This window comes from Castanea sativa, chromosome 2 (genome assembly GCF_040712315.1).
Source record: "Castanea sativa cultivar Marrone di Chiusa Pesio chromosome 2, ASM4071231v1".
Classification (NCBI taxonomy): Eukaryota; Viridiplantae; Streptophyta; class Magnoliopsida; order Fagales; family Fagaceae; genus Castanea; species Castanea sativa.
This window is the reverse complement of record NC_134014.1, coordinates 38,748,806-38,763,311: the sequence shown is the minus strand read 5'-3', so window position 1 is coordinate 38,763,311 and position 14,506 is coordinate 38,748,806. Positions and strand designations below refer to the sequence as shown.

Sequence of the window (14,506 nt, the reverse complement as noted above, 5' to 3'; positions counted from 1 at the left end):
TACAAGGACAAACACAAAATTGGAACAAAGATATTATTGCAATAACCTAATACCAATTATTTTATAATCTATTGCAATGAAAAAATGAAGTAATTATACATTACAACGAATGTATCATTACAATAATTTGATCTGACTTATTTCGGTCAATTATTTGCAATATATTGTAATAAGATTCGTGAAGTAATAGCCTATTGCTACAAGAAATTTAAAGCAGTATATATATATATATATATATAACGCATTGATACATTTAAAATTAAATACAATTTTTATTATAAAAATATAAATAGTTAGTGAAATTATTAAAAAGAAAAAAACATGTAATACATGTATGCGCATGGATACATTTAAAATTAAACACAATTTTTATAATAAAAATATAAATTATTATACAAATCATTTAAAAAAAATATTTAAATGAAATTAGTCACATATTAAAATTCTTACCTAAGATTATACTACTTATAATCATTTTTTAAAATTTTTTAATAAGATAGAATGTGTGGTGATCTTGGTTGTGTGGTGATTTTTATTGAGTATATGTGATTGATTTTTTTTAAAATTTTATAATTCATTTATATTAGATAATTAGTATTTTGTACTCATTAACTCACTTGGCACAAAGATTAAAAAATTTAAATGGACATATAGCACAAACTTAAGTGGATAATTATGGCCCCACATAAATTTAGACACATAAATCAAAATTGGATTCTAATTTCAATTTTTAATTGAATTTTCTCTAAGCTTTGTCTATATAATTTCAAATTTTAATTGAATTTTCTCTAAGCTTTGCCTATTTAATATATATAATTTTTTTTACAACATCTCACATCAACTATTGCAATGACTTTAATATTATTGTAATGAATTTTTGAGGTATAAACGGTTTTTCATTTTATTTGTTTTCATATGTTTTTAAGATGCAGCAAAACTTGTTTGAAAGCTGGTTTATTTAGAGTTGGTAATATAATATATAGTCATGTGGTGAAATTATATGTTTTATTATTTGGATTCAAACTTTTAAATTGTTTTTTTCCAAAACCGATCTGGATTCCACTTTTTCCCTCTCTCTAAAGCAAATTTGGATATTCAACATCCTAATTCTTATTTATTAAATTTTTTTCATCCAAAGATATCCAAATGTTGACCATTTGTTTTTATTCCACTTTTTCAAATTAAATGTTAATGAGATCCAAATATTGAACATCCAGATTTGCATTGGGAAAACATTTTAAAAAAAATTGAAATTCAGACTTTCAAAATCCAAAAATGTTTTGCTTAAAAAAAATATTAAAAAAAACATTATGGATCTATAATTTGTTCCCTACAAACCCCAAAAATTTAAATTATTATGCAATTAACAATTTTACCAATATTTTCCATACTTCCCTTAATACATTTAAATTTGCCTACAAGCAATAGATCCAAATTTTTTAGTAAGTGCTTATCGAGGTTATAATTACAAATACAAATATTATATAAAACATATACTGTATTATGAGCTATATTATACAGGCTTATATTCAATTCTTAGGCAATTTTAAGTTAGATAATATTATTTAGCAATTAATTTAAAAATAGATATTGTATAATTATCTTCTTTAAAGATAATTTTAAGAATTATCTAAAACTTATTAAAAAATTTGTCAACGTTATCAACCATATGACTTAATCCAATGTGCGTATCCTTGTGATTATTGAAGTTTAGTCTAATACAACTATGACATGTCTTTAATTAAATTAAGAAGAGGGCTGAGGCAAGAGGTGGGCCTCAATTAGTGAGTAATGACGATGAAACAGACGACTCTATTGATGTACCCAGAGTATTCATTTGCCCCATATTTCAGGTTCGCCTCTTAACCTATTTTCCAAACCAATTTCAACATGGACTTGTAAACTTAGAACTTGGGACAATGTTTGGGCCTAACCTAGGCCCACTTTTCCTCTACAAGCACTGAAACTTTCATTTTCACACACTCTCAGTTGCCATTCACTTAAAAGGACATAGCATGAGTCTAACCTTTCAATACACTGAATCTGATACGATACACTTCAGTGCATTGAATCTAATATGATACGGACTCATGCTATCAAGTGTTCGCTTATGTTATCATGTGTTTGCATTGTATCAAGTCTAGTGCATAGGAGTATTGGATTAAAACTTTTACCCTTTCAAAAAAAAAAAACAAAGAAGTAAAAATGCTTAGTTTTATATATATATATATATATATATATATATAGAGAAAAAAATGCTTAGTTGGTAAAAAGTGAAGAACCAAAAGTTGGAATTATTATTATTATTATTATGATGTCAAATTAGGAGGTTTGGTATGATGGATATTGGGACAAATGAGAAAGTAATAATGTTTCACTCAACCCATATATCCATTGTATTTGATAAATGGGATCCATATATTTTGGGTGTAGGATATAATTGTTGTGAAATTTTAAAGTACTTGCAAGTGTACAAACTGTACCGAAGTATAGTTTGACAAGAACGAGATCAAATCCACATGGACTTGATTGAACGTAGAAAAATTAATCAAATCTTAACCAAATTAATCATAATCTAGTTTAATAAAAACTAGTTGTTTGCAATTAAATATACTAAGCAAATAATTAAACTAAGCAAAGATATGATATAAAGGAGTAAAAAAATGTAAACAATCTAGAGAAATGAATTAAGGTTTTGGAATTCGCCTTGTAAGTCATATCAGCATATATTTATGATCATTAATTTTCCTCGGCCACTACATGATAATCTAGAAATCATTCTTGCTACCATGGAGAATATTATCAAATGTATATGAAAGCATGCTCTTCTTCGCTTCCTAGGTATAAAATCAAATCATCAATTATATCCGTAGCCAAACAAATCACAAGAGATATCCAATTTTAAAATCAAGAAATAATAAACCAAGCATTCAATTAATTAAGACAAATCATAAATCATGAGAAAAACATAATTGAACTCATATCTAGAATCTCATCTTAGCCAATTGATATGAAGTAAGAACAATTTAAATCATTAAAGAACAACAATTGTGGAAAAAATCAAATCACATAAACATTACTGATAATCCTTAACAAGGTTTCATCCTTAACCCTAATTATAAATTTAGCTACTTATGGTACTTGAAATAAAACACAAGAATAAAATACTAAACATTAAACTAGACAATTAAAATAAAAAAAGAAATAGTCACAATGTTATTGTAAGTGCACAATTGCACCTGGCCCCAAGAACAGTTACGGGCTCAGGCCCAATGAGCCTTAAACAATATGAATTTGTAGAGTGTGGGCTTTAAACCTAGGTTAGAAATGTATGGGGATTAAATGACAAATTAAAGATTGCCAGTACCTGGAAACAACAAGGAGTAATGTAAATAGGCCTCCTCGGACGTAAGCCGAGAGCTGTTCTTATATAATTTCTCTTTCCTTCTTTTTATCTTTCTTAGGTTACAAAAAGTTCCCCCTGTTTCTGTTCTAGGTCCCCCCTTAAATACTCCCCTTTTTAATACTTCATACACGTGTTGCCCCCAATTCCTCCCTTAGCCTAGATATTTCTTTTCTTAGTGCCTTTGAACAGTAACTAGAAGTTTCCCTTCCACTGTTCGAGTGTCACTTCCCCATTAATGCGGCCAGGGTGGTAGGTGCAGGGTCTTTAATGTGGAGGTAGCAGCCTTTATCTTTGATATTCTTCCAACATCGGTGCTTCTAGGACATTCAAGGGTTCACCCCCTTTAACCATTGGTCTTGACCGTGTCATTCCCTAACCTTTACCATGAAGTCCCGGGTTCTCTAGTATCAGTCCGAGGGGAAAACCATCCTCGGCTGGATCCTCGGATCCTCGGCGTATGGGCCGACTTAAAGTACTCACAAGCCCTAAACTCAAGAGCAGGTCGGCCTTACTTAGCAAGACCCAACGGCCCATATTCCTACCAAGATATTTTTACTCCCCACAGTTATCATGGAGAAAAACTACAAAGAAGTCACATGCGGCACTGCCTCTTGCTCCAATCTGTTTTGCATCCTGGCCCTAACACTAGCCTTCCTGAATTTTGTCCTAAGAGCCTTTAAATAAGTCAAGAAATCTTCTTATTACAAATTGAATTCCCATTTGGAGAAAATCCTAGATTTTTAGGCTTCACTTGGCCCATTTATTGTTAGAATTCGGACTTTTGGTAAACTATAAAGTTGTAGCCTTTTAAGTTAACTTTCCAGCCCAACATGAATCATCTCGATTAGACATCTGAGCCGAAAGTTATGCCAAAATACTTACTGATGTGCAGGCTGGAATCCTAATCCGAATTGGACTTAAATTTGGTGCAAATTTCCTTTGATTTTTTACTCCAATTGGACTTAAATTTAATTGGATTGGCCTTCTTTAACTTCATCATGGCCCTTGTAAAAGTAAAGTTCATTAGGTTTCTTCTTTACACAAATCCACTTATTTAATTCGATTTTCTTACAAAAGACAAATTCATGCAAGAAAATTCAGTTAAACACAAAATAAATTATTCAGCATTATTCCAAAACCAAATATAAAATGCATCAATTAACTCAAAATAAGTATGATAATACTTCCTAACAATGATATAAATATGCAAAATTAAGCTATTATCAATGCACGTCAATAATGAAGGATTTGGGTCCACAATTAATTTATAAGTGGACTTTCTTACAATCCAGCAAATTAGGCTTCAAGTTATCACCAAATCACCCGAAGTTCGCTGTTTCGTACACCCTTTAGCCTCCAAGCCTTTTTTTTTTTTTTTTTTTCTCTGTTTGATTTTCCTCCTCCTTCTACTATACTAACCTCTTGCTCTACAATTGTTAAACCCTTTTGTCTGTTTTTCTCTCTCCTTTTTTACAGAGTTTTCCCAATCTGTTTTCACACACCCCCTTTCTTAGGTGCATCTTTCCTCCATATATAGCCTCTCCTAAGTGGGGCACTAATCATTATGGTCTCACCACTTTTTATGCATTCCCACTTTTGTTGGAATCCCAATCATCATTTCTTTTGAGGATTCTCTTGAAACTTATTCCAGACACCAAATACCATTCGGCAGCAAGTTTCCTTAAGACACTATCAATCATTGGCTACCGACTTGATTGTACTCACTTCTTATTTTGATTCCCTTATCATCAATCAGTGTTAAGCTGACCACTATAGGATTTCCCTGAGTGATTGTTTTTTTGACCCATCACCTAAGCTTTTGGGTTGGGTCTACTATGACAGGGCCTAAAGTCAACTTCCTTCACACGAATTAGACTTGGCTTCTCAAATTGACTTTAGGCCTTAGTAAAATGGGCCAACATGTATTTTCTGGGCCCAATTCTCCCACAGATATAACTAGCTAAATTCTTGCACGATATGCGGTGTAAGTTATTATTAGTTTTCTCTAATATTTCAATAAATTTACCAAGAATCCTGTAGCTTAATTGGTTGGCACCTCAATTTCCAATAGAGACATTCATGATTCATATCCCCCAACTATCAATGTATAAAAAAAATTTGAATATATTTCCTTGTAAAAAATTGTAATCTCTAGTTATTTTAAAATTTAAAGACAAAACATAAATCACACTATGTGTGTGTGTGTTTTCACAAATTGAAAATTGCATGATATAGTGGTTAATATAGATAAGTATGTTTCATGCCTACTAAAAAAGCATATATCCTTCAATTATTGTTTCTCATATAAATCATAGAAAAATTATATTAAAATTTCATTATGCCATAACAAAATAAATATATTTATTCTATTACACACGCGCGCGCGCACACACACACACACATTTAATTTTTTATGGTTTTTGTGTCAATTGCTGTCAAAGCGCAACTAAACATGAGTAAGAATGTCATATTCTAAATTTATTATTATTATTCCAACTAAAAATTATCTCTTATATAGGGTTTACAAAAATAATCATATAGATTCATTTGATATAAATAATTAATGCAAAACTATAGATAATTAATATAAGCATTTACTCTATTGGCTAATTTAATAAACTAATACTTTGATATAAATGCAAACTTTGTTTAGAGATAAATGTAGTAGACTCTTGATTGGCCCAAATTTTGTTTAGAGATAATTATCTCTAATTTATCTATTTTGATAAAGATAATAATCAATAATGATAAATAATTATCTCTATTTTATTTATTTATTTTAATGAAGATAATTATCCATAAAATTTGAATATAGAATTTATCTTTATCTTGTGTGCCAAATGATATGTGGTAAATTTTAATATGCCAATATAACATCAATTTGGATGACACGTCATTATTTGATTTAATTAAGTTAATGACATATTAATTTGGAATTTTTCATTAAATTTCAATGTAGCATTTTGTAATTGGCTTGACAAATTTTTGCCTCATACAAAGGTTTCTGTTTAATATATATAATGATTAGGCAAATGTTAACAAGCATCGTGTAATGCTTCTTAAGGCAAATGTTAACAAGCACGTTTTCATCCTAAATTATGATCTTTGTTACACTTTGCACCCCAATGTTAAATTTATTGTTATGTTGGATGGAAATTTATAAAATGTGACTTGCACATGAGTTTTGCTAGGTGACACAAAGTTAAAAAACAAAAACACCCTCTTCTCAATCAAATAAAAACAGAATCCTCTTTTTTATTTTTTACCAATCTCTCTCTCTCTCTCTCTCTCTCTCTCTCTCTCTTGCATAGCAGTAGCTCCTCTCCCCAAATCCTGCTGAATGTGTAAACATAGATTATAGAATGCTCTTTTTAGTCATCGTAAAGAAACAACGTGGGAAAGGCAAATTTTAGTGATCATGAGTGGAGAAATCATTTGGTCAACTACAGATTGGATTAGCTAGGCATTGTGAATATCCTCCTTTTTGGATTTGTCCTGAATTTAAATTTGAAGCACAAGGTATTTTTATTCGGTGAATTTAGAGCTTCTACTTTGATAGATTTTATACTCTCCTCTCACTCCTTAATTAATCACATAAAAATGGCATTATCAGTTTGTTAAAGTTTAATGTAATGGAGCTTTTCTACTTTGATAAATTTTTAAGGATGATTTTGTTTTGAGGATTTAGGGTTACAAGTTCAACAGGATTTGAGGAAAGCAAGAGAGAGAGCTGGGTTAAAAAAAAAAAGTCTTTTGTTTTTAATTGATTGGGAGGAGGGTGTTTTTGTCTCTTAACTTTGTGTCATCTAAGCAAAACTCACATGCAAGTCACATACTATAAATTTTCATCCAACATAACAATGAATTTAACGTTAAGGTACAAAGTGTAACATGAGTCATAGTTTATGGTGCAAAATGTGCATTCGAATAATTTATAGTGCAAAGTGTAATCTGGGGAATAGTTTAGGGTACTAAAATGTAATTTTCTAAAAAAAAAATTGGATAGATGGAAGACATAGACATAAAGCTTGCTCCACAGCCTACGTTAATATTTTTTTTTCTCCCCATGAAGCTGGCTCCACAGCCTATAAGATTGCTAAAAAAATGACATAAAGCTGCTGTTAACGGGCACTTTACGGTGTCTATTAACATAACCCTTAATACTAATTCCTCATGGAAGCAATCAAAAATAATTGTTATCGAATGTGACTAACCTTAATACGGGAAACACATCTTATCCGTCGAAACTTGATTTGGCTACAACTTCAATGCAATGACCAGAATAGAGCCCATGACATCTCATTTTGATCCTTAGGACTTCTAAATTTGTTTTATGTGGGAGTTTTGGAATCCAATAGTTAGGATTACAATTTTGCCCTTGATTTGTGAAATGACAGTTTTGCCCCTAATTGATGTTAAACAAAATTTGCAACATCTACCGATATGTTTGGAAACAGCAACAAGAAATTAAACTTTTCTAATCCCTTATTTCAAAAACTATTAAAAACCAAAGGTATTTATATATAGTCTATTGGAGTTGGAAAGTGCCTCCTACTGAAAGTTGCCAGCGATCAACTGTCGCGTATATTACAATTGCAATAACCTTTGTGCAATCCAACAAAGTTGTGAAAATACAAATGTACAGAAACCTAAAACAGCATTAGAACTAAGCTTTTAAAGGTTAATTGGTAGAGGCTCTTGTGGTTCCAAAGGCTATTCCAAAGCTATGAAGCACGGGTGCGTTTCGGGATTCGGGTGTGGGAGCGGGTGCGGGACTCGGCAATTTTTGAAAAAGTAGGGTGCGGGTGCGGCGGGGTGCAACGATTAAAAAATTATTAAAAATATTTTTAATATATTGCTAAACATACTTTTTTCACATTATATAAACATATACCAAATTTAAGAGCAATAATAAATAATAACTAGAATACAGAGAATGGGAGAGAGCCTAGCTAAAGAGTGAAGGCAGAGAGTGGGGAAAGAGGCGCAAGAAAAATGAAGAGGGAGAGGGCTGGGTCTTGATTTTTTTTCCAAACGGTGCGTTTGCACCCTTTTTTTTTTTTTTTTTTTTTTTCGGCCAAGTTAAACGGTGCGTACCTTTTTTTTTTTTTTTTTTTTTTCGGCCGTATCGGCCAATTTCACCGGTATCGGTGCTGCGCCCGATACGGACCGAATCGGCCCGATTTCGCGCATGTCGGCCCGAATCAGCACCGTATCCGTACGTATCGCACCGAAAAAAATATTTTTTTAATGTCCGATGCGACACGGTCGCACAAGCAGCGGTGTCGCCTGCGTGTCCCCGTGTCGCGCCGCGTCGGACGCGGGTGCGGCGGCCCAAACGCTGCTTCCCAGTTCCAAAGTATCCTCTTATAGGAAGGGTTACTTCATGATACCACTTTTCCACAGCATGTGAGACCTAAACATATTGTAAGAGATTTCTATCTGAAGATATTTTTCCTATTTATAGGATAATTGGCAATACTCAATAGGTTAACAATTAAAAACAAATTTCCTTAAGGGGGTATCACTTTTGGCCCCTCTGTGTTTTGAAGTAGAATTTGGAAGACTGTCTAAAGCTGGAGCGGCCTGGGAAGAGCTTGAGATCTTTATTTTGTATGCTTGCTATGTGATATACTGGCTACCATATTTCGCAACCAAAGAAAACAATTATTCACCATAGAAGGATCAGCTCAGAAGAAAGCATTATGAAAGTATTCAAATAGGAAGTTGAAGAGTCCAGTAGAAACTAATGAAATGTTCTGTAATTCTACCCAATATAGAGCAAAATGTGTATGCTGGGCATTTCCCAGTCAGTACGTGTAACATTGGGTTTAATTTTCACACTTGAACTTGACAGCCACGAAGCAGACAAGAGTTTCAGAGACTAGCTAGTTCCTATTCCTTGATTTCTCCATGGCCCTGGGAGCTAAGGAACAAACAAGAAGTATATAGTTTAGTACCAAGACATAGCCTTCATTTCCAATTTAAAATCTGTAATCACTAATAAAGAGATAAACTCATGGAATATATCATGTAGAATGCATAGTTGTGAACTTGAGACAACCAATAACATGAAATAAGGCCACCTAGTTGAAGCAGTCATTCCTAATTTGCATGCACACATGTAGGAGTTATTCATCCCAAATAGACAAAACTAACAGAATATAATTCATCATTAAATAATGACTCTTGCAACTGCGCCTCAAACCCTAAAAGCTTCAGTTCTAACTTATTTAAATTTGCACACATGCCACACTATTCATGGTGTAGAATCTACCACAGTGATCCAAACAAAAGAGTAATAATGTAGAACCCATGGAATTATAACTGTTGGACCATCTGATTCCAAGGAAAATTTTCAGAATTATTGTTGAATTTTCTCTCTTTTTTTAATTTTCAACATCCCCCCTCCCCCCCAAAAAAGCCCTAAGGTTCCAAGTGACTGGCCAACATCCAGGCTAACAATTACACATCAAGATTTTGTGGATAATAATCGATATTTGATGCTCTCATACAAAAAATATACTCTACACAGCTATGCCAATGGCATCAGAGCCCTTCATGATCTTCAGTCTCTTGCATGAGTCAACAAACATCCTGTAACAAACCAAATTTCAGTCAGATTAGAAATGTAATCTACAGTATGATGGAATAATATTCAGGTCATCAACAATAAACAATGCAGTTTATTAAAGACAGATTATTATGCAGTAATGTCAATTAAAGTAAAATTATAATTGAGGCCCAGTAATTTGTGTGTACTAGTTCAAATGTGGGGACTGGAAACACTAGCCCGGCCCATAAGTCTTGCACAATGCCAAAATTACCAAGCACACTAAATTCTCTATTTCATGGTCTAGGTTTCGTCAAAGCACAATATTAGAACAATAATCTAATACTAACTTGGAGTAATCAACCCATACACCCCATGTACTAAAAAATTTACAACATTATCAACCATAAATGTTCAAGCATTCTAATTGTTACAACACCCAACTCATTCAAGACTTTCAAGCTAATTCACAATAAAATTCGAAGGCCATAAGGTTTTTAATAAGTCATGTTTTTTTTAGCAAAGTTGAAAACTTGAGCACTAAATTTAATAAGTAACTACATGTTTAAATACATATGTACGTACAATCATGCCTAACAACTTGGGCACTTAGTAAATAATGTTGAAACTCCTGTATACAGAGTTCTTCCAAGTTTTCACCAGGTAAAACTAAACATTTGAACAACAGTATTCATTTAGGCGTATGAATTCATCTAGATCTTATTCTCTTTTTACTGACAAAAGGAGGTGTTAGGCTAATATTGTGACTGGGATATACTATCATCAAATGTCATGTCTTTATTTATAGCTTTCCAGTCTTAGAATGATTGTGCATGATCTTTAGTTCCATGTGGACTGCAAACTGAAATAACATATGACTAGTATCTGGGTTGAAACTTAAACACCAAGTATTGGCTTGTGACTTTTGTACACAGAATCTATATCTTTTCTATATTCTATTTCACATGTTTACGAGGGCCAATCAAATGCAGCATATAATATTTTATTGATATTTGGACAAGTGGACAACATGTCAGTTGATTGTTCTCTTACACTTCTGGTATGTCCATAGTTTAAACTGTGAGAAAAGGATTTTACAGTGCCCTCATAAAAATGTTATATACATGTATGCATGTCGGGTTGTGCATATTTACCTTTATTTTACATGGAAAAAGTTTTAAGAACATCATATTTTGACCATAGGTCTTTATTCCAGACATAAAGCATAAAATTGTCGGTACTCTTTTTTTTTTCTTTTTTCTTTTTTTTGAGAAGAAAATACTGCAATTGATACAAATTACTGCGCACCCTCTCATTTTACTAGAAATAAACTGTAAGAATTAATATAACACTAATTAGAACAAATAATGAAAGACTAAAACAAATGACATCTTTTTCACTAAGATACCAAGTTTATCAACTAAAGTTATGAATCATATTAAGGGAAATCAGTTCTTGACTTATCCAAATCCAAAAAAAATATAAATAAATAAACAAACTACCCTTACAGAATCACCATACCTTCAGATCATCATGAATCCTTCTAACATGATCCTCGCTTGAATTCTGCAAAAGATTTTTATAAAAGTAAACCATATTAGAGGAAACCATGCTCCAAGAAAGAAAAAGAAAGGGGTGTAAGTGGCTAGGGGACAGAAGACATTGGAAGCAAACAAGTGAAAGAGGAATGCCTGTACTGACATGAGATATTGATATATTAACTGCTTCATCCTCTTCTACCGGCTCCTTCTCCTGTCAGAATATAAGCAAATTAATATAGTTAGAACCATATAACAGCACTACACAGTAAAAACAGAGAGAGAGAACTTAGCAAAATGGCAACTACCATATGACCAACAATTTAAGCAAAGAGGCCAACACAGTTTCACTTCTAGAAAAGAATAAGCTGTAAAATCATTTGATAACAACCTTGGGCCTGCAAAGGGCTGCCTGCTAAAGTCTGGGGTCTTTGCATGTTAACAGTTTCAAATTTTGGTTTTTACCATTGAAGTTATACTCCGTTTAAGTGCCACATAGCTTGCAATGACATCATGCGGCATAATTTTTTTGGGCGGAACTAAACACACGTGACAAGCTTGAATCCAAAGACTCCAAAACTTTAGGGTATAATTTGCGCTTTAACATATCAAAAATCATATCAACTTTAGTTCACATCAAAGTGTTATAACTTCGTACATAATAACTTACAGAAGAAAAATGTGATGCACGCACATTAATAATGATCTGAGGCAACATCATGCAAGTACGTACCTCCATGGATTTAATCTCATCCAGCTGTCTTTTAGAATCCATGGTTACGTTCTCCTCCGAAGATTTCATTGCACCCGAAGATTTCATTGCATCCCCACCTCTTCAGCTTCCCCCTAACCCGTCTTTTCTTCACTGCAACCTGACAAAAGGTATAATCTGATTATTGAACAATGAAATCAGAATCCATGCAGATTAGATTAGATTAGAGAGAATCTAAACTAAACATATTTTTACCTGAACGTTCTTCTTCTTCACTCATTCTGGTAGCACCAGACTCAACAACACGGTCAAGATTTACATGGTCTGCCTTAAATAATGCTCTAAGGGGAGCGGAACATTTTGTGCAATTGAAGCGGAAGCGGTAGATTGGAATTCCCATAAAAGCAAAACTGAGTTTCACTAGCTAAACAATAATATTGCATTTGCATATATAATAATATATTGACATGAAGAAGAAGAAAGCAGACCTCGCCGATAACCTGCTCCTTGCGAGAAAGGATGGTTTTGCAGCGAATGCGAATGGAGAGGGGGATCCTCCCCTCATGGGCATGGGGAACGGTAACGGCTTGTTTGTAAGGCGTCCCAAATAGTGCTGCACTCCAAAATATGGAGTCGTCACGCGGTGGTATAGATCTCCGATGTAAATATATATATATCTCCCATTCTCAGAACTAAATTGCGAAGGCAATCTTAATCTTGTTCTTGGGGGAAGACCAGGGTTGCGTCGCGGCTATCAAACTCTTATATGGGGCCAAGGCCGTCCAAGGGATTTCGGTTTCAGGAGCGGCTGCGAATGTGAATTGTGTTACAGGTTGAATGTGAATTGGTTCAACCTGTGATTCATTGGTTCAACCATTTGTTTATTGTGGGTTCCAATTTGGTTGAATTAGAGATTTGGTTTCAATTTCCGAATGTCTTGATCTATTAATAAAAAACTATTTTATTAATTAATTAAATAATATTATATTTTATAATTATAAAAAGTAACTAAAAAAATATTCTATTTAGGTAAATTAACATATAAATTATAACAATATTTCCTCAGAAAAATTATAACAATAAAAAAATTACATAATATAATATACAGTTTTGAGAAAATAAAAGAATAAATATGTTATTTATGTAAATCATCCAATATCTAAGTTATATAGTCCAAAAGCCTTAAAACAATATGTAAGTGTACAATTGTATCCGGACCCAAAAACAAATGTTGGACTCAAACCCAATGAGCTTTATACAATATAATTTGTAGAGTATGGGTTTGAAATCTAAGTTCGAGATGTTGGAAGTTTGATTAGCAAGCTAGAATGTTACAATCTGTGCAAATGATGAACAAATATGACAAATAGATCTCCTTGGACGTAAGCCGATGACGATTTGTATAACTACTCTCTTTCTAGGCCAAAGTTTACAATTCTTAGTTCTCTTTTTAGTTTAGGAGCCGATCCCCTTCTCTTTCCTCCCTCGTCTCTTTATATACTCCTTCCTCTTCACTGTTCATCCACGTGTCATACAAATCTTTCCTTTAGATACTTGTCCCATCCACCACCTTCTTGAAGTTTTTAAATAATAGCATGGAAGTTCAATTCCATTGTTCAGAGGTCATTTCCCCATTAATGGGGCCAGGGAGGTAGATGCAGGGTCTTTAATGTGGAGGTAGTAGCCTTTTCCCTAGATATTTCTATCACACCCTTGCGTTTAGAAGTACTTGGATCACCCTCTTACCCATCAGTTTTTCCAGAATTCTGCCTTTAACCTTCTTGACAAGTCTTATGGTCATTGCCGGGCCAGTCCGAAGAGACATTTCTCCTCAGACAACTTGTCGGACCTTTATAGTGCATACTGACTTGTGGGCCTAGAGGCCTTAACCAAAAACAAACTGATACCCGTCAATAAAGCCCAAAGCCCAACTGTTTATTCGGAAACTTTTACCCCCCACACAATATATGTCATAGAAGTTCAAAATAAATCTTTAGCTTAATTATTAGATCCTATAGCATAACAAAATTATTTAAATCTACTTATACAAGTAATGATTAAAATAGGTGTTATTGTTGTAATATTGGTGGCTTGTGTTCCATGCAAACCAATTGGTGCCGAAGTCCACAATGTTATCTCTATCTTTAGAGCGTAGAAATTCTTCCATTTTTGTCTTTTTATTTATTTTTAAGTTTATCACTTTATCTCTTCAATCCCAACTCTCAACTCTCATCTCATGGACCATCAACTCTTCTACAAAACAACTCTTACTTTATCTTTTTATTCTTTTATCTTTA

The 14,506-nt window shown here is 33.1% G+C and overlaps 1 long non-coding RNA gene across 2 annotated transcripts; it reads right to left on the bottom strand.

Annotated features, from left to right (window-relative positions):
* Positions 1–9,026: 9,026 nt before the first annotated feature.
* On the bottom strand, positions 9,027–13,126 carry LOC142626216 (uncharacterized). 2 transcript variants are annotated; one of them, XR_012842478.1, is made up of 6 exons: positions 12,698–13,126; positions 12,465–12,550; positions 12,231–12,369; positions 11,661–11,711; positions 11,481–11,525; positions 9,027–10,003 (listed from the first exon to the last, which is right to left on the bottom strand). It is a non-coding gene; the product is annotated as an uncharacterized LOC142626216 (long non-coding RNA). The 2 variants fall into 2 exon arrangements; XR_012842477.1 differs by having other exon boundaries at positions 9,028–10,003; positions 12,465–12,619.
* Between the last annotated feature and the right edge of the window lie 1,380 nt (positions 13,127–14,506).